At 40.5% G+C, this 23,246-nt stretch overlaps 1 protein-coding gene across 2 annotated transcripts in view; it reads left to right on the top strand.

Moving 5' to 3' along the window:
• The window catches only part of KCNH1 (potassium voltage-gated channel subfamily H member 1), a 187,399-nt gene that overhangs the window by 65,834 nt on the left and 98,319 nt on the right, over positions 1-23,246 (top strand). The gene's annotated exons all lie outside the window — the stretch shown is intronic.

Below are 23,246 nucleotides of genomic sequence, written 5' to 3'. Positions count from 1 at the left end.
TAACACCATATCCACTGAGGACAGTTCACAGAAGTGCACCTTAAATCTGATGTGGCCACTCTCCTGTTTCCAGTTCTCATTCTTCTAATGGACCTCCAGTTAGTTCCTTCTACTTTTCTCTCGCTTCCCTGCATAAACCTTCATTTCTGGACCTGTCATGGCTCTGACATTTGCCATCCCACACTAGCAGCTTCATCCTGTGTTGTTGTGTTGTTTTAGGTTTTTTTTTTTTTCCTTTCACAGAGAGAATTTCATAAGGAGCAAGAAATTGGAAAAGATATTAAACTTGCCTTGTTCTGTTCGTTTCTGTTAGAGAGGGAAGTTATTTTAGCTGTAATTCCTTGAACTTCTTATTCCTTAAACGTTTGTTTGACTTTAAGCTTGTCATTCAGTTTGGTGCACTTGAGTGCAGAGGGAAGGGAAAGGAAGGTGATTTCCTGTATTTCAAAGATGCAATTAGGATCTGACTTCTTGATTCACTTTTAATTGCCTTTTGTTTTGCGTATTTTGATTCTACTTATTATTTTTTTCATAAAAGCCTTTCTTCACGTGACTGGGAAAATTATAAAATCAATTTTATTAGGAATTAAGTATGCCAAAACTAATTTATCAAGTAAGTATGCCAAAACTAAAATTTCCAGGAACTGGCTTTCTCACGCTCCTTGCAAATAAGTTGACTGCAGGTCAATAGTGAGGTAATGGCAGCAGAATGTGGGAGGGGAAAATGAGCATTTCTCTAGAAGGAAGCCATATTCCCCCTAAAGTTAGCAGCCTCCTGTGAAAATCATAGAGGAATTACAAACAGGCAAATTACTTTGAGCAAACCAGTGTGTCATGTAGGTAACACACTGTGGACAGCAAAAAAGGAGAAGACCTAGCTCTGTGCCACCTTTGGCTTATTATGTTGTTCTGACCTGCTCATGCATAGAACATAATGTCTAATGCTGCTTTGAACCTTCATGTATATAAAAAACGTAAGTGACAGGAAGCTGTGTGAGAAGGTGTCTGGATGAGGCATCCAGATCCAGTTGCTGGTGTGACACAGGGGAGCTGAGTCTGGTACCCAACTGAGGTGTTAAATTGTGGTTGTATATTCTGTAACCTGCTGTCCCTTATTTGTCCTTTTTATGTGTTTAAATTTTGTGCAGGGGGACAGGGAGAGACCTCAAAAGAGTATGTGTTAACTTGAGCTTGAAGTTAAGCTAAAATGCAAATAGGTGTTGTTAGAGATACCCACCACAATGGCACCCATGTTGGTCTACCCACAAATCATGACCCGTAAGTTCTCAACCAGCTCCAGAACCTTCCCCAGGCAGAGCTCCATGCATCCAGCTGCTCTTTCAAATAAAGGGCAAGTTCCCTTCCTCAGTCTCGCAGCCTGCCCTTCCTGAGGAGCCTGTATCCATCCATTGCAGGACTTCGGTTGTGTGAACCATCCCACCATGTCTCCATGATCCCAATGAGGTCATCTCCCTGTGGCTGTATGTAGTCTTACAGTTCCTTCTGTTTTTTCCCCATGCTGCTGCAGTGGTCTAAGTGTTTCTGAGAGGTACTTAAGCATGCTGATTCCCCAGTACAGGCTGGGAATGGTACTGGAATATGCTGTCTGACTATGAGGGAAGCTTTCTGGGAAACAACAAAACAACAAAAAACCCAAAACAAAACCAAACCACCACAACAAAAAAACACACCACCACAACAAAACCAAAACAAAACAGGAAAAGAGGAGTGGCAGGTGGGTCAGAATTTTTATTTTTTCCTTGCTGGAATAAGACAGCACACTCTTTGTGAAAACTACACTAGACAAATCAATCAAAGCTTCTCCCCTTGTGTTTAGAAGTACTGGAACAGCAGTACCTGTGAGGCAGAGATCTATATGACACTGCCAAGCATCTCCTGGGGTATGACTTGAAGCTGCCAAATGGATGCTCCTGTTTTCCAGTGCTGGCATCAGAAGGTTGTCCTTTCAGGGTGGTACAGCTGACCATCTGGTTTTTTGGCTCCTGTTGGTCTGTTAGTAAATGCACTGACAGGTGTGAGATGGAAACATATAGCTACTGAGTTTCCCTTGTTTCTTTTGCTGTCCTGCTGGGGTGTGAGTGGGTGGACAAAAGGAGGAGCAGGCCTTGAGACACTGAAGTTGAAATTCAGGTTTCTTGGTTTCTTCTTTTCCTTTTCAAAGTCTTAAAACTTTTTTTTTTTTTTTCCTTTTGACTGTTTCCCAAAAAACCCAGAAACTTACAGGGTGCATTTTACAATGATTGTTTCCTTATACTAGTTACAGACCTGTAGGCCAATAGATGAACAATATTTCTGTTCTTCGGTCTTTGTGGCTGAAAGATCATGAAGCATGATGCTTTGAAGCAGACAAAGACTTGAAAAAGGAATTTGAGACACTTATTTACGTGAGGAAGAGTACATGCTGGGGCATGAGATAAGTATGGTCAGTTGACTGTACTGATTTTATCAGGTTTGATTATTGTGCTGTACAAAGTATACGGAATTCCGATCGTGATTATGCCAATATAAAAGATACCTCCCTTCATGAGGGTGTAGTTCAGTCCAGGATGGAGTTCTCTTTTGAATGAAAGAGTATGCAGACTTCAATAATCCAGAAGAGTAGAGGGAAGATGAGTGTTTTATGTGACCATTGTGTTGTAGCACCGGGCAGCCAGACATGCAGAAAACGCTCTCAGCCATTACCAGCTTGGGTTAAAATAGAAAATACGATGCAGCAGGCAACTATAGCAGAAATACATTTGAATGGTTGAGCATGTGGAGTACTGGTATGATTGCAAGGGTCCACAGCACAGAGAAATGTGCAGTTGGATTGTTCACTGGCTGGTGCAGTACTGGGGCAGATAAGACATTTGGATAAGCAGAGAAGGGAAAGGAGCTTGAGTGCAGCCACGCTTCACAAGCTGTTCGCCTTCTGTTGGGAGGGACAGCAGTCTGCTATGAAGCTTGTCCTCTCCTGATGCATAAGGGGAGTATCTGTGGTAGAACTGGTCAGGAACAAAAGTAACTTTCTAGCCTTGCACAGTCTGCACAAACACGCATAAATCAGTGTTGATGACATAAATACTGTCCTCGTAGTTATGTATTTTCCTTTCTACAGCTGTTCTGTAAGCCACATGATGGCTGTAATTTCTCTTCAGCAGAGATTTAATATGAGATAATATAAGAAATGGAGAGCAGAGGGGAAGGAATCTGGGAAAGCATTTGGTGGCTGCAGATGACTGAGAAATGCTGTTTCCTGTAAGCTTTTGATGTTGCGTATTGCCAGGTATCCCATCCACTATGTGGATGTAATGTCCTGATTCGGTAGGACTTGAGAGGGGTTGGGCAGGAGTTTGTAGGCCTAAGTTTAAGGTAATACTGCAGATCGCTAAGAGTTTGATTAATCTTGGGTAAATGGACAGTGAAAGAAGCTGCTTGCAGGAAGAAGACAGCATGGGTGGAGAAAAAGAACAAACTTAAATCTGAGACTGCTATGTTTGTACGTGTATGTGTGCTTCTAGAGTTGCTTTCCTCCTGTAATTGCTATCTCTAACCTCATACTGCCAGACAGTACTGTTTTATACTTTAAAGGGGAAAGTATCTGGTTTTGTACCATTTTCTATGCAGCGATGTACAAAACGATTGATACCCAGTAATGCTTGCCTGAGGCTGGACAGCCAGATTCCCCATGACTTGCTAACAGGAAAGTTTTGTCCTTCAATAGCTGCATAGTAGTCATTCTGTTTTAACAGCTTGGCGGATCTCGCCATCAGGCACCGGTTGCTTGGTGGACTACTTGCATTCCTGTAAAGCAGGGCTACTTTCCGAAATGACCTGCTGCTTGAAGTGCCTGATAATTGCAGGTCATTTTAGGCACTACAGGATTGCTTGCTTCTCACAGTTCAACAGGCTGTAGATTCGTCTCAAGTGAAAAAAGTGCACTTGCTGTAATTACAGCTGAAAACCAGCAAGTTTCCTCTAGAGTGTCTGCTGAGCCTGTGCCCAGGGTGGGCAGGGAAAGCAAGCTGTTCTTCCATGCCCCAGTTCTCAATTATCAGGTCCTCTAGGAGAGAGAGGGCAGCATATAAATGTGCCAACCGAAGGAAATAATCCACACGCAATCCACAAAACCTGTTTGCCCTAAGGATGAGATTTTACTTTCACACAGATTTCTCCCGCGCTGGCCCCAGTGGTGCTGTTCCACAAGCGTTCTGGGGGGAGTTTCAAAGGCTCTGGCCCCACAGGAGCTGCCAGTCTTTTGGTTGGGAGCTTTTGCAGTAGAGGAAGGCAAAACATCTGTTATTGAAGGGTTGGATTTCTTCTGAGGTTGACTCAGAATCTCTGCTTGCAAATGCACATACTCTTCCTCATATATTACATTACTGGGGCAGATTTTCAAATTATGTCAATTTTGAATGTTCAAACAAAAAATTGACTGTTGACAGAATTGGAGACTATTTTGTGTGCTGTCACATCATTTTTCTGTTAAACCTTGGCAAGTTATTTTGACCAATATTTTCATGGGTGAAATTTGTGTTTTAACTTCTGATTTTCTTCACTTGGTACAAAACAAAACTGACTTTACATTGAAAAGCCTCTGATACAAAATACAGCAGCTGTGCATGCTTAGCACCTATAAAAACCACAACAAACTGGTCTTGAGAATTCAAAGCATCTATTACTGGTGACCCACTGGAAAACTCCAACCTTGGAAGACAGGGAGTGTGTATAAGAGTACCAATAGATGATTTTCAGGTTAATAATGTACAGACTTAGATGTCAATGTCACCTAAGCAGGATGTTTAATAGTAAACATCTAGATGGGATTGTAAAGTTAAAATGTGAATGAAAAACTTTAAGAGAGAAGCCTAGCAGCACAGGCTTATTCTGTCACCTTAACCCCTCCTAGTTATTTGTGGAAACATCTGCACTTTCAATGCTAGTGTTAATTTTTCTGGTCCTGCCAGGAAGGAGCTGCAACTTGCAGATACGCAGTGTCTCTAGTGAGACAGATGACTGCACCTTCCCAGTATCAGCTGATAAGCTTAGCACTGATATCTGTGCAACAGCAAGACCATTCTGTGCTTCTGTATTCCATGTGTGATCTCGATTCTGTTTCTGCGTTTAAACATTGTGTAGTGAATACACTGGGTATGCTGTAATTCAGACTGTGGACTTTAAAAATTACAATCAGACAAGTAAACAGAGCGTAACAACTATGATCATCAATTCAAAACAGCTTGATTGGACTAGTGTTTTCCCATTAGAAAAGGAAAAAAACTCAACCCCCAAACAAAGAGCTTTTTTTACTGATGGCTTTGTGCCTTCCACAGGCTGATGATGTGTTTTATATTATTGCTTGTGCTCTGAGCCCTTCCTACCATTTCTGATTTTACTGCTATTATCTGTCTGCTGCCATCATGATAGTATTAGAAACAAAAGGCAGCAACATCTATAATTAGAGTTATCTACACATTTTATTTCTATTTTCTGTTTGACTCATGTTCCTAATTTTCTAAATCTTTCAATTTCCAAGCTGAGATAATCAGGGTCAGCCATTTCTGATAGCAAGGGTGTTGTTTGTCCATTTAACAAAGCAAGATTTTGATCTGTAGAACAGATATATAAGAACAATAGGGCTGTAAATTGAAACTTGGCAGCAACGGAATACTCATAGAGCAGAATTCTTGGAAAAAATACAGGCATTCTTTTGAGAGATACCAACAACATAAGGATCTTTTATAGTGACCCATTGGAAAATGCTGGAAAGCCACACAAGATTATGCAATTACTACGCTTGCCATATACATAGTTTAATGTCAGTAGAACTGCTGAATAGACATAAAAATTATATGTATTGTCTCCTCTGGATGAATCACAAGAGAATGAATCATGGAAGTGACAGGGAGATACCTGACTTTAGTGTGACTCAGGAAAAGATGGGCCAAGCTGTGTTGCTATGCACAGGTGTTTGTTAGCATGTCTGTTTGTCAGCCAAGTGTGAACTGGTGTGTTTTTTATTGTCTAAAGTTGGAGCTCTTTGTGCTATTTTATTTGCAGAGATTCTTTAAAACATCTTCCTTTGTGTCATTTTTTGGGAAGTGAATTCCCTTCTGCTGTGTTTCTCTCTAGGCCACTGTGATACCAAGGAGTGCTATGTGTGCTTCATTTCAGGCACTGATTTTTAGATATGTGGGACTGGCAATTTGTGAGTTAATTGATAATGTCTGCATGTTGCAATTAACCTAATTATGGGTTAGATTACGTTAATTAAACTCTTGTCCCAGACAACAGCTCTTTAATCATTTGCCTTCAGGTTCGCCGTCAGTTGGGGTTATTATGAAGCCTGTGGTTTTGGGTTGGCAGAGTTGAGTAATGATTGCATGTTACTGACACCAACAGTGCACTGACTTTTTTTCCCCTTTAATCTTAAACTTCATCATTTTAAAACCCTATTGTCAAACTTCCAATGCTATTGATCAACTTCTGTACTGCTCTTTGGAAGCTCTTGAAGGTATGACACTTAGGGTGTAGGGAGAGAGCCTTTTTGTACTAGTTTACACCAATTTGCTTTTTGGTGCATGTGTGCACATTGTATTATGATTATGGATGCTGTGCTGGGTGTGCAAACCCTGAGAGAAAAATTAAGCCTTGCTTTGCTCCTGTAGCAATTTTTGTTTTCGGTACAATTAGCTGTTTTGCATCACAGCTTGTTTTGGAGAGCTGTTGACTTGTAAAGGGGCAGGATTTGGGAGCTGAGCCATAATGGATCCATAGTCAGCTTTGGCAGAAACAGCAGTAGCATAGCATGACAGGAAAGTGAAAGTCCTGGCTTTGGGCTTTATGAGATATTTCCATCTTTGGTAGTCCTATTGAAATGAGCAGTGAATTTTGGTGTTTCTGCTGTTTTTATATAGAAAGTCTGCAGAGGTTTGGTGTAAATCAGTAAGGATGTGGATTTTCAATGGAAAGCACTTTTAAAGTTTATTTCAAGATAGAAAAGTAGCATCTTTGACTTCTTGGAAGTAGATGGTGGCAGAGACTCACTGATTAAATCTTTCACTCTTCAATTCTGAATGCTTCTCCTTGTTGGGCACTGGAACAGGCTGCCCAGGGAAGTGGGCACCCTGGAGGTGTTTAAAAGACACATAGATTAGGTTCTTAGGGACATGGTTTAATGCCAGTGTTATGTTAATGGTTGGACTCAATAATCTTGAGGGTCTCTTCCAACCAGAATGATTCTATGATTGGTTTATCTTCTACGTGGAAATATTGCGGTGGCTGTTAATTCTCATTACAGCGGAATCAGTATAGCAGTTCAGTGTTTGTCAGCCACAGGGTGCCTGGCTGATGCTCTTCTTGGGGTGACCATGAGGGAGACAAGGACTTGGTCAGTGAAGAAACTGCTTTCCTTCCCCAGTCATCATGTTGTCTAGTTGTTTGTCTCTGTGAAAGCTCCAGCCTTTGGACTGACTTTTGAGACCAAAAAAAACAGCAATTCAAGCACAGTGCAAATGTTGAGCTGTTGAATAAGAGCCTGCTGATGGACTATATAATTTAGTGACATGGTGGTTTGTGTTAGTTGTTCTTGAACTGAGCAGCTTTCTCAGGGGTACTTTGGCAGGACCTTAGAGGTATAAGGAGGTGTGGACATGTGGAGGTGGTACTAGTTTTAGAAATGAGGTGTGTTGCACATAAAGCCAATAGTAAAGGTTTGTACCTAAAAGCTGAAGATCAGAGATGGCATCTAGGTCCACCTCAGCACCTGTAATTCAACCACATGTGTGTCCCCTCACAGCAATTCATTGAACACATCGCTGGGAAGCCTTGGCCAGATTGTGGCTTTCCTGTAAGCAAGGAGAAATGTAGGTCTTCTGTGTGGACTGTTAGCTGACTGAAAGCAATGAATAAATGGTTACTTTAGCAATGAAAGACTCTAACTCTGGTGGAGTGAGTCCTGTGGCAACATTGATGCTGCTACATCTTTTTCAGAATATCTCAGGTCTTTTAAATTTGAGTACTTAAGCACATGGACTGGTTTGTCCATGGCCTTGTAGAAATTGTAATAATTTATATGCGTATAAAAATTTCCACGCTGATTTTGTAGAATGTTTTTAGTCTGTGCAGAACAGTGTCATGGAAATGTAGACTTTCCTGACACTGTACCGCTAGCTTAGCTTTTAATGCTCAGGGAATGAGCAGAAAGAATTAATGCAGGAACTATATTGTCTTAATGGTGGATTATGTGAATTGGTGATTAAAAAAAAAAGGAATATAGCCTGTGTGTGTAAAACAAGTATTTCTAGCTGCTGATTTTGGGGTCCTGGTCTTTTGGGGCCCCATGTCATTTGGCTTGTTTCAGCTGAGGATTCCCTGCAGCTTGAAGTATCAAGCCTCAGGTTAGAAAGATCGCTTTTCAGAACTGAGAAGCATTTTAAATTGATGGCACTTTTACAGTGAACGCCTTTCCAGAAGACTGAACAGCAGCAAGCCTACAGAAGCAAATTCCTTTATACAGTGCCTTATCCCTGTGATTGCTGTGACGATTAAATAACTTCAGAGTAGGAAAAGTTTGAACGACATTTGCCTTGAGCATTCTTGTGCGGTGCTTTTCTAATGAGCTCCCACACTTCCAGCTTGCAACTTCTAGTATTTAAAGCTTTCTCTGTGCTTTCACTCTTATTTTAATGGTGATAAAGTGTGTGTATATGAGGGAGGGTTAATACTTTTATTAGCAGTTGTCCTTTTTGTGTGGAGTATGAAACCATGCTTTAAGGCAAGTAAGGGTTTTATATTCATTGCAACTTAATTCTGTTCTAACTTTAGTCTAACTGGAAGTATGAGTCTAGCAGACAGTACAAGAGTAGTATAACACAGGAAGGAAAAAACCCCTGATAATGAACACTCAAACATTCCGAAGTATTTTTTCAAACACTTCACAAAATATTTATAAATGTTCATGAAACTGCTATGACAACGCATTCCCACTATTATACTGCTGTTGGAAACTCTAAAGGACATCACTCATCTTCTAAGGCTGAGGAAGAGGACACTGTTTGCAAGTACCAACAGAGGGAGTCAGGACTGGACATTAACCACTGAAGATTTTCAGGTCACAGTGGTCACAATCTGGAAGGAAAAAGCATGTTCTTGATGTGTAGGTGAGATATAAAAAGACTTCCTTTAAGAATCTTCTGCCTTGTGTGTGATACACGTATGTCTTTTCTTCCTCCTGTACTTGGATTAGGAACACAGAAACATTCCAATAATAAACGCTTTACTGAGCAATTTCCCTCTTTCCTGTACCCCTCTCACACCACACTAATGTGAAGCATGGAATGGGGCAGCATTTAGAAGCTTGGGATTTTGCATCTCTGCCTTGTCAGTGATAGAAAAATAATGTCAAATAGGAACAGCTCTTAGACAGACAGATTACCACATCTGGGGAAAAAGGGAGGTTCAAGATGTTGGCAGCATGCTCAGAACAAACAGTATCTCCTCTCCTTCCAACTGTGGAGCAGTGATCTCTAGATGGATGGATGCTGTCCCTCATGGCACAGCGATGAGGAGAATTTGGGCAAGTGAAAATGCTCTCAAGAGATTTGTGGTTGTGCTCTTGAAGTTCTTTTCTGCCAGTATACAGGGTAGCACAAAGGACTTTATCCCTTCCTTTCACATTGTCATTGTGACAACCTGTTTACTTAGGCTTTGTACGAAGGATACTGTTAAGGCCCAACGTTTTTGTTCCCTTTAGTGCCCTCTGTGATAATTTCTCTGGATTTGTTGTCCAGTCCCCTTAGCTTGTTCTAAAGTGTTCATTTTTTCATCTTTCTGACTTATTGCCTAAGCTTCCAGCATTGGAAAAAAAAATGGAGAGAAGTTAATAAAAAATATAGAGTATTTGATTTAAGATAAATAAATTGTTCATTTTCTTATGTTTATTAGCTTCTAGCAAAGACAACAGTCTCACCATACTATTTGTTACTACAGGCACTGTGGTTTTTGATCTGACTTGCACAGTCTAAATTTTCTTGCATTGCAGTCACAATGCTGACACTCTTCAAACACAACTTTTAGGGATGCTTGTTAGCCACAGCTCAGCCTCCTACTGCTGCATTTCACTTATTGATCTTAGTGAATAGCATCCTCACTCGGTTTCTTTATTAGGCAGGCTTTTGTTACGATTTCTTTTTCTTGGAGAAATGGAGATTCACCCAGAGACAGTGTTTCTGTTTTCTCCTGGGAGCTGGTTACCAAATATTCAGAGAGAATCGGTGCTTGTTAGCCTCTAGGAGCTGCAGAAGGTTCTGGACACAGAAAATAGGTGTTATGGCCTGCAAAGGGAATAAGCTGATTGACAAAGGGTAAACAAAAAGGTGGAAAAAAAACCCTAAACCCTGCTCCTTATCTCATTGGTGCTGATAAATACCACAAACAGCGCGGGAGCCAGTGGGGGCCAGTGCACAGGGGAGAGGACCTGCGTTGGCAGGTTTGGGCTGTGTTCCCAGCTCTGTCACACATTGTCCCATGTGACCTTTTGCAAACTGCTCCCTGTGTGTCTGCTCTGCCTGCCTGGCCTCTCTAACTGTGTACATCTTGCTAGTACAGCGTGTCGGTTACCAGGCTCTGTATGTACCATACCATTGTGTGCCTATTCCCTCCCTCTGCAGGGCTACAGAAGTGCGTCTTTTTGACTTTGAGCATATAGCTATCCAGGATATTGGCAAGCCTGTCCAGAAAAGTGGATGTTTAGATTCTCTGTATTTTTCACTAGTTCAGCTTTTGTTTGGTGTTTTGTGTTCCACGTTCCTAACTTCACCTACATTCCTTTTCTGCTCCTCCATCCTGCTTTTACTTATTTAGGCTTGCATCTCTGTCCCTCTGCTTCCTCCCCTCCTCCCGCCCGTGAAGACTCCCTGTTCTCTTGACCATCTAATTTAACTTTGATTCCCTCCTAGTCATTAGGCTTCTCTATTGAGGCCAAGAAGGTCTGGCATCCTCTTTGATGGGTCTGCTAGGCTGTTGATTTAAATTTTGCAGGCTCTGTGATGCAGAGAGACTGCTAAATCACTGCTCTCATGACATGCTTCTGAAAGGCTGGAGGAAGACAGAGTATTGAACGTAAAATTGGAAGAGGTGAGACAAAACAGGAGGGCAGAACTTCTGAAAGGGAACAGGAAGAATAATTTTGGGCCAGGTAGATGACAAGAATTTGACAGGGGGAAATGGTTTAAAGAAGAGTATGTGAGTATGTGTGGGATAGATGGAGTAAGGCAGTACAGATGGTTATCCATCAGAGGGACATTTGCTGGAGGGAGCCAAAGTCATGGTGACCAGATCCTGAATACTCAACATCAGGAGTGATATTTAAGGGTCAGCTTTAAGAGACACTTATTCAGAAAACCTTGCTGTGTGGTTTGCAGGTAGACTCTCTTATTTAAAAAAACAAAACCACCAACCAGCCAAACAAAAAAAACCCCATAAACAAAACCAAACCAGCCAAACAAAAAACCTGCAAAAAACCAAAACACCTCCCCAAAAAAACAACCAAACAAAAAAACCTCACCACCACCAAAACCCCAATCATCAACAACAACAAAAACCTAACAAAAACCCAACCAAAACCAGCACTGAGGCTGTGTACCATTCAAAGCATGTCAAGTGAGCTTGACAGAAAAATATTTTAATAGCCTGGTGCTCATGTGCTGATTGATTACAGCAACAGATCAAAGATAAGTATTCTGTCAAGAATCATTAATATCTGTCAGCCAACAGTAGCTATATAATATCAAAAATTCATGCTGTTGAAAAGCATTCTAGCCTTGCCTTGTTCACAAGACCAGTATGTGAATATTCATGGTAGCACATGCAGCTTACAAACAATTCTTCACTTCACATAGCTTTTAAAAGATGAGCATGCAGGTTATTACCACATTTTTTTAAGTGCTAAAATGAGTTCCTACATTTTTACTTCTTTATAATTTGATAACTTCAGTGCCTGTAAATTACATGGGATATATTTACCACAATTGTTTGCCCAACTCCTACTGTTAGTCTCCAATTACTGTATGAGCTGTAAGATGTTGCCTCCATCAGTGGGAAGGAAGAATTTAAGATTGGTTACATGCTACTTAGGTGATCCTGCATGTGGCAGAGAATTACAGAAGGCAAGTTCTTCAGTGCTTAAATGAGGGAAAGACTTGTGCTAACTGCAAAAACTCCTCTTCTGGAAGTTCTCTGATGTTCTGAAAGTTATCCCCGATCTGCAAGAAGTGCCAGGGAATGCTTCCTTAATGACTGCCTTGGGACTGCTGCAGGATTAGGCTAGAGCCAGTCTTGTGCCAGCAGAGAGTAGAGTAGGGATCTGAACTGTTAGGACTTCCTTTCGGAATCCAAAGATCAGGATTTAAGTTCAGGAGGAGCCGTTGTTCACATATTATGTGTTCTGTATCACAGGGTTTGAACAGTTTAAGCTGAGGTTTGACTCCTGATAATGTGCTAGGGATAACTTAACCTGAGATTCTGGTTGTTTTTACCAGTTGCGACAGCCACCTTATATCCCAATGGTTTCTAAGGCTGTTTTTGATGCACGCATATGAAATCACTTAAACCAATCTTAGAAATTACCTTTTTCCTCAGATATTTTGGGAGTGCTAGGATAGTAGGTGTTCTCCACATGCTGGGGCTGGCCAAGTAAAGCTTTCTGGAGCACCTCTTTGGAGAGGTGAGAGCAGAGAGGCCTGTGTTTATGGCCAGTGGTATCTGCCTCTCCCATTCTAATTGATTACTTCATCGTTAAAAGGCTCCAAGGATATAGAAATGTTTGGTTCATATCCCTGCTGCATTTATGGAGACTGGAACAGCTCTAACAGTAAAAACTCTTCTCCTTTTTCTTTCTCTCAAAATACACAGTCACCTAAAAGTGTAGGAACTCTATGGGAAAAAGGGAGAGCTGAGTTCAGGCCTCTACTCCTCCACTGAGATTTGAAACACAGGCCTGTTTATCCCAGGTGTGCGTTGGTTGCAGAGTTTAGTTGCAGTCTTCCCCAAATCATTCTTCCCTAAGCAGAGAAAAGTTTTGTGTGCCTACCCACTGGATGAGGTTTGTAGCTGCAAAGTATCAACAGAAGTATTTCATTACTTTTGAGAGTCCTCTGCACTTTCTTTTGGCCAGCTTCAGCTTGTTAGCATCTGCAAATTCCATTCCTGTGTGTCTCACTGGTTCAGGCACTGCACAAGCAGTATAGTTGTCTAAAAAGGTCCCAGTGGTATATTACTACATCATTACTTCTCACTGTGTAAGTTGGTATATGTGCAAATATATGCACATTTTGTGCTGCCTTACTAACAAACTCACCAAAGCACAAAACACAGCTACCTGACATTTTTTAAAGGTCAGATGATTTCTACGTAGTATGTGTTACTTTAAAAATGAATTGGGCAATATCTCTTATATACTATCAACTACCCCTGAATATAATGATGTATCTGTTTTAAAAGTTAGGTGTGGAACTCCTAGCTGTATGCATGCTTGCCTTTACTGCTGCTTTTAGTCCTGTTGAGTTCTAATAAAACAGCAGTCAACCTGGAAGACAAGGGTCTTCAAGTTTGAAGCCATAGGAACAGTCATGATTACCCATTTCTGAAAGTTAGGCTATAACCCTCTTCACCACATCAGAGAAAAAATCTTCTTCTCACATGCAGTCATCCATGATTCCTCATTAAAAACCCAAGCAGTTGCTTCAGTTATTTTTGATAAGCCATATGTGTCTTCACTAACCTGTCATTTCACTTGTCAGTAAAGCAGGCCCCCCAGAGAAGCAACTTTCTATGAGCTTCTCCCATTTCACATTCCTGTACATAGTGTATGTATGTATTGATTTTGGTCTGCAAGCACATCTGTGATTAGTGTGTAGGAGGAGCATGACTCAGACCGACTCATTGCAGTGACAATTATTCTTTAACCACCTCAAATTACTCTTCATCTGTGAATGTTGTCTTTATCTCAGACCTCATTGGCTTACTCAGTGTAACTAAAAACTTCAGTATTCTTATTTGTGTTATAAACACCATTAAATATTTGTAACTATTTAATGACACCAGAAGAGGGGAGCTTTTGGACCAGCGTGTCTTTAGGCTTGTTTGGCAAGTGTTTGAAAACCCTGTATGCAATACAGTCACGTAAGTTGTTTGAACATGTTGCACCCAGAAGTAAAGGATATGTATGTGCAAGAGGGAGCTGGCAGGTCACTCAGTGTCAGCAGAAGAGCATCTTGCAGTCCTTCTGTGGTTATTGAAGTACCACCATGCTGGGAGCATGGCTTACCGAGGTTCTGCATCAGAAGCTTCGGAGTCTGAGCTGCAGGGAAGCAAAGCTGCAGGGACAGCACAGTCCAGTTAAGCGCAATAGCTGTAGGGGTGTAATTTCACAGCTAAGCTGATCTGATGTGAGCGTTTGTCCTTAACTCAGGTGTCCACTCATCCTGTCAGGTGCAGGTGTGCTCTTACCTCTAGCTGGCTGGCCTGTCAACTGAACGGGCTTTACAGCTCCTTGGTGATTAACACAGCCTCTCCGTGCAGCCACTGTACAGATCACTGATTGTTCTGCAGTGTGACTGCTTGGAGCAAACGCAGCTTGAAGGTTGCTAGTGAGTGTAAGCCAGGTAGGCTCCAGAAGACTCAGGCTTCATTTCAGTCACACACTTTCTTTTGTTTTGAGGGTTTTGTTTAACTATTTTGTTTTGTTTGAGGATAATGCAGTTAATCCAGGTAAGTTACTCTCTCTGGAGTCTGTGGGACCAGGATTGTGCAAGTTTTTTTTCACCTGGCTGGGTGAGGCCAGTGCTCTACCACCCATCTCTGGTTCTCTTCACAATGAAACTATAGCACCTTCATCCTACTCTGCTTTTATATTGGGATAATTTATAGGCATTAAATTTTTAACTTTTCTTTTGTTCTCAGAGAAGACAAAGCCTAAAAAAAGACTGTGATGTACTTGCTACATAGACAGCAAAACTTCTGCAAGTCAGTGGATAAAAGTTAGTCATCAAAGAGAGCTGCTTTATCTCAGTATTTCTCCTGTGTCCTTAACTTTAATCACAGGCATACATGCTCACATCTGTGGAGCAGAGTTTAAAGCCTATGTTTAAGTGCATATCTGGGTTGAGGTTTTAAGCCTAATGAGAAGTGAGGTCCCTGCACCCTCAGGGGAGGCCTTAAGTCCTTCCTCCTTGTAGTCGTACTGGTGGATTCAGATCTGAACATACGCCACAAGAAATGCAGCCAGCTACTAACTTCCCATATGGGCACTCTGGTGGAATCTACCCAAATCCATTTATCATTGGGAACAAAGGATTAGTCTAAATATCTCGCTCAAATGTAAGATACCTTAATTAAATGAGGTCTGGAGCAATGACCCAAAGGAATCACAGTGGAGAATTCTGCTTGGGCAAGTGACTGACTGTTGTCAGCAAGTGCCTTTAGCCATCAAACTCTTGTGTTGCATCAATGATGGGGCAAGTACGACCTGGAATTCAGTACGAGTAAGTGCTAGATGATGGCTTTGGTGTGCAAAATTGAGACCCAGTTCTGAACTCTCAAAGGCCGCTGGGAGGTTGTTGCAAAATCAGGCTCAGGAATTACCAACAGGAATAGGCCTGATGCAGCAGTACAAACATCATACAAATCATAGAATAAATAGAGTAAACAGAGTATGTAAGCAGTTTCCCATGAAAAGAGAACAACTTTTCCTTTTTATTCAATCCTTTCTTTAATCTTTTTTTTTTTTTTTTAACGTGTATTTCAGTAATAGATTTTTTTATTTTTTTTTAAAAGAGAGTTTGCTTCTAATTGGGTGTAACCATTTCAGATAAGTTGAGGGCAGATAAAACCATCTTTCAAAGCAAAAGCCTTCAGTAAAACTTAGAAGCAGTATCTGGAGATTTAATTTTAACCAAGTAATTGAAAATGTCCATGCATTATCCTGTATAAATTATAGAGGAAAAATGATGCCCTTAAATGGTTCAGTCATCATTTAAGTAGTGATCTGTTCAGTAGTACTGGGAAATGAAATAGAAATCCATTCCAATTTTCTAGACAATTTAAATTTTATGGTCCATAAAATTTTGCAAAACAGTTAAATAGTGGCCTTTCTGGAAAATTGCAGATGATTAAATCAGATTTTGCCATTTTAATAATTTTCATCATGGTAAAACCTGCTACTGTGTACATTGAGCTGAAGTCATCCCTTGTTGAGAAAGGTGTCCCACTGGTGAGTCTGGCCTCGTATGTGTGGAATACAGGTGTGTTTTGCAGCTGCAATCTGTTTGTACTGTCAGTTTCCTCTTGATAATCAAGTTGTCTTAGTCTAGAGCAAGACTTAGCATTCAGTGAGGTAGATACGCTTAAAACACAGAGCATCATAAAGATCCTACTGAACATTTAAAACCCTTTATGACACTCATGAAGGTGTTTGATAAATATCTTGTTCTTTGCAGGAGTTGGAGTTGCTTTAACTAGTTGTGAGAATCAGTACATTTCCTGGCCGTTCTGTCTTACCTTCGTCAGAGATGAACCTATCTTGTGAGGGGGGAATAAAACACGGAGAGATAACTGGAAAGTGCCATTTCTGTGGAATTACTTTCCTTTTTCTCTAGTCTTACCTTTGAATAATCATGCTTACATTTCCTTTTGCAGATCTTGCTGCCTGTTGCACTTGCTACACCATATTGTTGTATTTTGACTGAAATTAAATCTGATTCTGCAATGAGCTTTGTGTGGACTCATTGATTCAACTGTAATGGTTATTTGAAAGTCTTCTTGGTATCAAGGGCTAAGGCCCTCATTTCAATTAATTGCTGGTCATTACTGTGTTTGCAGTAAGTCATGGCTATCTGGCAGGTTTAAGAATTTCCTGGTAAGTTGAGGCAGAACATAATCTTCATATCTGGTTTATGATGCACCTTTGGATGTAAAATGATGATACTCCATTGGGACTAAGTAGTCGATGAAAGTACAGGGTCTTGCAGAAATATTGGTGCCTTCAGAGAATTTAAGTGAGAAAAGTCAGGTGAACTTGTTGGTCTGCTAGTGTTGTTTGTTCGTAGAATAAGAACATGCAGCCCTGTTTTCCTGGAGGTGAGAGAAGCTCATGGTTAGGAATTTCAAAGTCTACCATCCTGAAGTCTCTCTGTATCCAAGATGTTCTTAATTCCTTTCAGTGTCATGCTTGTGTTGTCTTCTGTTAGCTTCCCTTTGCAGCAAATATAATGTACGACCAGACTCTTATTCCTTATTTTTGCAACCAAGAACACATCCAAGTCCTCACAGTCTTGTTCTGACCCGTTGTGCATCTGGTTGCTTTAGTATTCTGCTTTTCTGCAAGCATATTGGCTGCCATGGAGTCTGTGGCTGTTCTTAAATCCCGCTATGGATGACTGTTAGCACCTTTCAGTGTAAATATATTATACTAAACTGTAGCTGTCGAAACAAATTATGAGTTTTGTGAATCAGGATGCTTGCCATTTTACTTGTTTGGACACTTCTTCATTTGCCAAAACCTAGACTTTGCAGTGTTAATTAGTGGGACTGAGTTAATTTAGTCAGGTGCTACTGTACAGAGGTAAGAGCGCTGGCCCTGGTGGTAATAGCCACCCTTCCTTTGTATGGATTGTCTGGGTGCCCTACATACTCTCTTTTCATAAGCAGGCTCTTGGATCCAAGATGCAGCCTTTCATAGAGTGCAAACTGGTGCTGGCCCTTCACTGTGAGTTTAGAGAGAGCTGTTTGTGTTGGAGAGCTTTCTTGCAGAGCTGATGCTGAAGTTTGTTTTACTGGCTTTTATTCACTTTGGCTCTGATTGCTCCTCTGATCAGTTTTGGTCTGTGTGTTTTCCCATGCTGTTTATCTCAGTGCAAACTCACTGAAGGCAAAAGCAAACCCTGTTAGAGATTTGTGCTGCCCACAGTGCCCAGGCTTGTGAAATTCTTGTGAGCCAAAGCACCTGTGATTGTTTGGAATTTCAAAAGTTTTAATCAGATTTTGCCATTTTAATAATTTTCATCATTGTAAAACCTGCTAGTGTATACATTGAGCTACAGTCAGCTGTGTGGGTGCTACCAGATCAAATCAAAATAAAAAAAACAACAGTTTTGAAGCATCTTTAGGGATGTTGGAGTTCAGCATGTTTGGAAGGTTTGGTGTTTTACCAACACTTTACTCACTTCTTCCATATTGAGCCTTAAACTGGCAAAATATAAGTGGTTTCCAGTCCCTGAGACAACAGGAGGGTATTTGCACCTGGGTCTGTGCTGCTGTAGCGGCAGTCTGCTTTTATTTTGCAGAGTCAGAAAAGGGTGTGGGGAGAGAAGCAGTGGGAGCTGTTTGTGGAGTTTGTTCCATAGCTGTTCTTAACTCTTCCCTTTCTGCCCTTACATGCTGCAGACAGCCTATTTTAAGGTGCACAGATGTTTCTACTACTCTAGTCCTTGGTGGTTGCTTAAGCAGCTTGTTAGAGCAGCTGCTCCTTTGTTTATGTCTCTGACTTTCATTCCATTGCAGTTCTTGTTTTTCTGCTGATGGGAAGAGGAGAAAAAAATCACATCAATGATGCTCTGTTGTTTGGTCCTTATCAACTGTGTCCTCACTGGTGGCCTATCCTTCTGCAGGGGAGGCAATTCCATTGTAGCTGGAGACCAGTGTGTCCCTTCTATGATCCATCTGTCATCAGCAGGGTGGTTTCAGCAAATGTGATGGTGAGCATGAGAAGATTAGCAGTAGGATTTGACTAAGAGTTTAATTTACCTGTGGTCTTTCATCCTAGAAGTCAATTGTTCTGCCACATAGCTTGATGCTCTTGTCCCTCATGGTCTATTCAGGCTTTCTGCTTTGCTCTTTGCCATTGAATTGATTTTTAGACTTGCTCAATTGTTAGTAGCGTGCCAGTTTTTTGATCTTTGCTGTGGCTATCACCTTGTTTTTGCTTGGGAGGTATGTAAGCGGAGGGGCGAACTGCAAGCTGGTGAAGTGTGAAAGAGGAGGGAGGTGGAGCAGTATATCAGTTCAGTCCAGACGATGAGAGAGCTGTGGGAAGAGCAGGATCTAATAGTCACTGGAACAGCGTGTGGGAGAGCTCCTCTGCGAATTCACTTTCACTTCAAAACACGGCTTTTTCCCCCAAGCTGTGAAATTCAGGAACTGATGTACATGCTAAAAAGATAGTAGCAATTGTAATTTGTTCTATACCATGTGAAAATGTTATGTAAATATATTGTGATAATTCATGAAATGCATAATATTATTTGACCTATTAGATTATGGCTACGTTGTTTACATTTATTTATTACTAGCTAAATGAAATGATACCTCTATATGTTATATTAATTTTAAAAAGGTAGATAAAATATTACAAAATGGAAACTTTATAATATACAAAGCTTCCTATGAAGCAACAAATTAGTAGCTCTGCATGTGTCTCGACAGAAAATGGAGCAACCTATTTAAATTCTGTACTGTTCTAGAAGTTTATATAGATACTTGATAAGTAAATCTTATTTCAGATACTTTTGTTTCAAGTTGCAAGACTAGAAGTAACAATTACATCAAAATTAGTCCTGTAAACAATTAGTTGATAGATACCTGTTCAGTTTGGTATTGCTTGCAGACTAATTAACAGCTCAGCATTTTTCTTTTAACTGCATGCTCTTTATTCGTAAGTAGGCATAACTACCACTAATCAAGACCCCTAATTTGAGGCAATTACATTGTTTTAATTGCACATTTGAAAGCAATGTGTTTTTCTAATATAATTATGCTATAATCCATACAGTTATTAATTTCTGCTTTTCATTTTATCTGATCAATGTTAATGCGTGACCTCACAATGTGTTATCTGAAAAATGCCTTTAAGGCATGGAATGTTTGTGGTTAATTTATAGTTATATTTGTTTTCAGTGAGAAGTGATACAGTGCAACAGGTTTTCAAGGCTGTGCTTTCGCTCAGCCATGTATGAATTCAATAATTTGTTGTAAACTAGGCACTTTTTAGTAAAACAGAAGTGCAGTTATATATTTAAATCATCTACTATTTGTAAATCAAGGTGCTCACTCTTTGAACAGTATTTAGGTTAGCACGGGCTATGCCTTAGGTATGTAAAAGTTTTTGTTGCTGTGTTTTGGTTGGGTTTGTTTGTTTTGTTGTGGGTTTTTAAAATTTATTTTGTTAGTTTTGTTGTTGTTGGGGGGGTGTTGTTTACTTATTTATTTTTGTTGTTGCTTGCTTGTTTGTTTTTGTTACATGAAACTGATAAGTAGACAGACAGACTTTTGGGGTGAGTTATCCAGAGAGTGAAAATGAAGGTAGTTCAGTTTAGAAAGCACTGCAGGTTTTGGGGGTAGGATGTAAGAGGTTGTGCACTAGTTGACGCTGGTCTCACTTGTTGCTCTGTAGTTCTTATGCACACATTTTGTATGCAAGGGCTTTGGATGAGTGCATTTTGAACAAATCATCATCAATCTGATGATTCATCCCAGGAACCACATGCAGCACTTACATCTGTAATTGGGGTAATTGCAAACCTCTCATTCTTACAGATAGAAGTTTTTCCTCTTATAATTCTAAAATCAGATCCCAAATCTTTTACTGTGCTAGCTGAGACCTAGAGTGACTTGTATTTATTTCTCTATTCTTATTCGTTACATCATAAAAAGTAGCAGATGATTTGGTGACCTTTCCAACCTGTGTCTGACCTTCATGATTCACTTGTGCGGGTAATTGGCTGTTGAAATTACTGTGCTTTTATCTTTGACATTATTTAAACACTGGTTTAAACAGGGTGGCACAGACTGCATTGTAAATGGGTAGCCACATTGTTGGGGACAATGCGTTTTTCTTTATTGTCAGAAAAGAATATTTGTGTTGGGTGGGGGCTCTGTCTTTTCTGAGGGATCTTGACATTCATGGAGAGAAGGTGTTTGCTGTCTTGCTTGATGTGCTGCAGCTTTGTGCGCAGTGTTAGGCTACTGCTTGTTCTGCAGAAGAAATTTTCTACTTGGTTGATGTGTAGGCATGGTTGCTACAGTTCCTCAAAAACCCCCACACAGCCACCATCCAGCTGATGTATCCAAAGAAGCTCTTGGGGTCAGATTAATTTGTGACCTTTCTGCGTGGTGCACTTGGGGCCTTGCTTGAGTCAAATCCATCCAGCACAAGGACATTTCTCCCTCCCACCCTCCTACACCCTTTAAAATACTTTTCCTTAATTCCTGTCATTCTCTGCACATAGGACTGTTAAGCTGATAGTTTCTATGGAATCTGTAGGTCAATACTACAAAGTCTGGCCAAGGGTTCCAGGGACCTTTGGATTTTGGCATATGACCTGCGCTGTTACTGTTGCAAGGCACTGGTCTAAATGTTGGTGTTCAATCAGTCTTGTAAAAAGGATTTGGCAATATTGCTCTGTCATAAATTGCCTAACTTTCTTCCTTTAGTAGAGTGTGTGTTTCTGAAATCTTTCTGGGCCTGCAGGGTACTGCAGTGGTTTCACTTCATTATTACTTTGAAAAGAAGGCAAGGCACACAGCTAGCTATTTCTATGCAGAAGAGGTCAATGTTTAATATGCTAATGTATCTACCCAATATTAGGCTGCAAAAATCCTTTGCTTTAATGTGTCTTTAATAGTAATAAAGTGGTTAGCTAATGATAAATTAAGGATTGCAAATTTAGGGATTTTTTTAAAAGTAAAAAATTAATCTAGGCAGGAATTATTTTTCTTGCCAAGATAATTGTCATACTGGAGTATAGTATCTGCAGTTTTCAATGGAAATTGCTCTAGGACTGCTCTCCTCATAATCAAAATGAAGAGCCAAACTTCTGGTGTTTCTTTAGGTTTCTTATAGCTGGACAGTAATGGGACAGAGTGGGGACTCCATTTTACCTTTGCTGGCACAGTGCTATACATCCCAAGATAATGAACCAGCAGGTTTTTCTGTTGGTCATAAAACCCTAATGCATCTTAGTTGCTTTAAGGATGTCTGTCTATAACATTGACCTGAATAAATAGCTGCATTCTCAAAGGATTGAGTGGGGTGAGGAAAGTGTTAGTTGTGTTTTGTTTGGTTTGGTTTGGTTGGGTTTTTGTTGTTGTTGTTGTTGTGTGTGTTTTTTTTTTCTTTTTTTTTTTTTCCCTTGTTTTAAGGGGGTAAGGGAGGAAGTAAACAGCAAAAAGGTGTATTTAGATAAGGCAAAATATTACCTTACTTTTTACAAATGACTTCTCAGTTGTTTTTATCTTGATTGGAAGAGATGCCGACAATTTGGTTCCTGTTTTGAGGGACAGAATATGATAAAGGGGAAGAACTTCCTGAGCAAGCCAGAGCACTTACTGGCAGTTATCAGCTCATCTGTGACTGTTCCTCTCCATCTACAGTCAGCCTCTCACTTATCACGGACCTGATTCCCAACACAGGAAAGCTCCTCTCAAGGCTTCCTGTCCTTCCTGTTCATTCAGGGCTGTGTTGGCTGAAGAGTCTCAGTCCCAGCCTCTGCAATCCATCAAAACGTGACCATTGAGATTCCCACCAGCCTGCTGTTCTGTCTTGGGCTTTGGCAGATGAATCTTCTCGAGTCGTGTGTGTTTTCATCTGCTTCTCTCTACACCTGGAAATATTGCCTATTTTCTGTCTCATGTTTATTCTTCAACCCATCTTGATGAACCAGCTGGCTTCATAACTATGCTGAATGAAGTCAGAAGGGCTGTGCAGCATTTGGTCTGTGTTCGAGGGCTCCAGCTCTTGCCTCAGGCCTCGCTGTTCTTCTGCCTGAAGAATACAAAACACAGTGTGAGTTTTTATGTATTATTAAACTTACATCTATAAATCACTGACCCATGGTAGCTGTTTATTACATATTCCATCTTCTGCTTTGATGCATTGTTGTTGTCACACTGAGATGGGTAATGATGACTCAGCTTACTACTGTGGTAATGCACTTAAAGCTTGGAAATCTGTCACTGATGGCATTTCAACACAGGTGCTATGAAACAGAGATGAAATTTTAAAGTATTTGCTATCAAGCTATTTGTCTTTAAATTCTTGTGTCTTCTATCATGGTTTTGTAAGTATTTGGATACTACTGGATTGTTTGATGGACAAAAGACAAATAGTTGTGTTTCAGAAACTCTCTGTTGCAGGACTCGCCATCACAAAAGTAAGTGGTGATCTTCAATTTGTAGTGGAGAAGGTGACCTAC

This window comes from Columba livia, chromosome 3, assembly GCF_036013475.1.
Source record: "Columba livia isolate bColLiv1 breed racing homer chromosome 3, bColLiv1.pat.W.v2, whole genome shotgun sequence".
Classification (NCBI taxonomy): Eukaryota; Metazoa; Chordata; class Aves; order Columbiformes; family Columbidae; genus Columba; species Columba livia.
The sequence above is the reverse complement of the archived record's forward strand: the minus strand, read 5'-3'. Positions and strand labels throughout refer to the sequence as shown.